Here is a 2,087-nt window from a genome sequence, read left to right on the forward strand (position 1 = left end):
CGGGGGCAATAATTCAACGATTTTGCCAACATTTCGGTTCGGCGGTCGACCCGCGCGCGCACGGTCGACGGAGGACCTCTATGACATACTACGGCCGGCGGCCAGAAATAATAAATAAATACTTCTATGGCCGCGGCTAGCCCTATGGTTGTTTTTGTCCTTGAATAGATCTAGCATTGTATCAGATTCTTCTCTCGACAAGCGCACGGCCGTTAAAAAACGCGACACTAGAGGAATGGCACCCAAGAAGGTCTATGTGGGCGACGCGTCGCGACGATGGTCGCTAGCGATGCCCCCGTCGCTGGCAAGTTTGTTTCGCACCTAGACGCGGAACACGCGACAACCTTGTAGGCAAGTTTCCAGCAGCGAGTCCGCCGCGCCTACAAGCTGAGCGACGGCGCGGCCTTGGAAATCTGGCTCCATCCCCTGGCGCATCGACAGGCCCCTTCCTATGGCCGTGAGCTCATCCGGAACGAGTCGGAGTACAAATGTATCGTCGACGACGACGTGATCGTGATCGTCGTGACCGGTGGCCAAGCGCTCCGGCCCAACGAGGCACTCCTGGCCGAATTCAACGGCGAGACGACCTATAAGAGCGACTTCGTGCCAAAGTCCCGGAAGCCACGCGCGTCGCCGCGCGTTGAGTCGCGATGGCAGCACGAGCACGAAGTGAGACCTGGCCCTGGCGCCTCGGCGCACGCGGCGCCGCCCGCGGCCTTTGAGGTCCCGGCGCAGTACCAGACGACCTACAGTCGCGACTACGGGAAAAAAACCATCCATTACAAGGAGCGCAAACCGTACGAGCCGGCGGAGCGGCGAAAAGAAGACGAGCCGTTTCTTGGGCAAACGACCTACGGCCGCGACTACGTCCGTAAGCGCCTCGACCCCGCCAAAACGCCGCCCAGGTTCGTGTTCGGAGGCCTGGACGTCGTCACCTTCGGCGCACGGCGCAAGCATACGACGTTCAGGAACGACTTCGTCGGCTACGCGCTGAAACCACTCGAACGCCCCCCGAAGGCGGAGAACGCGCCCGCGCCAAGGGGGGCTGTGTGGATGGCCACGGAGTACAAGGGCGAGTACATCGGGCGCCGCGCCCCCTCTCCAAGGCCGCAAAAGACCATCGCTGAGTTTGCTCCTTTGGAGTTTGCCCCTCCTACTTCCACGACCACGTATGCGCGCGACTTCCACACCCATCCCCTCCACGGCGCGCGCCAAATCCACGTCGACCCCCTATCAGAGGTCATTCTCCTCTGAGGACTCCGGAAACTAACCGTGACGGGGGAATAAGGCAGGGGGACTCCGGAATTAAAATCACATGAGAAATGGATTGCACAGGGGGACTGTGCAGTCCTGCCCCACGGGTACCTCTTTTGCGCTTTCAACCACCTCCCGCATGCTGTCGTGCCGAACCTTCCTGTCTCTGATACGACACCTGAGCGGGTGTGGTGCGCCTTGTTCAGTTAACTTTAATAGTGGCCCTAGCTCCTTGACTGCGTGTTCTAATAACTCTCTATGTTCAAGGGTTGAGGGCTCGAGTGACAGAGCAGCCTCTGCTGCGTTGTACGGTTGCTACACTTCTGGCGGTTGGTAATCGTCGTCTATGGGTCTGACTTTGCCGAACACGGCTTTGTTCACACGCTTCATTATGGCCGGCTCGACGACGCAGCCCGGCGCCATGATGAGGAGGGGGAGGGGCGCGCCCATCGCACGGCGCTGCTGCCGCCAGCCGAGGCCGCGCACCACGACGCTGTCCGCCATGACAACGCCGCTGGCCGAGACGAGCTGCGCGATGCGCGTCGATGATTGGCCGAGAGCCCATATCATCATGACGTGCAAGGGCAAACAATGTGTATATCAAACGAGGGATCTCGCCTCGAGCCATGAACAATGTCATTCGACCATCACAGCTTGGAGAGTCGGGCTTCCTGTGCGGATCTCGACCGGCGGACTGCGCGCCAACGCCGACCGCTCGGCGCCGGCGGCTGCTGCTGTTGGGGCTGCCCAATCGTCGCTGCCCGGCGGGCGAAAAAAGCGCCGGACGGAGAGACGACCCGAGGAGTCTGGCGGCGTCCACGGACAAGTTCGCC

Source organism: Aureococcus anophagefferens (genome assembly GCF_000186865.1).
Source record: "Aureococcus anophagefferens unplaced genomic scaffold AURANscaffold_76, whole genome shotgun sequence".
Lineage (NCBI taxonomy): Eukaryota > Pelagophyceae > Pelagomonadales > Pelagomonadaceae > Aureococcus > Aureococcus anophagefferens.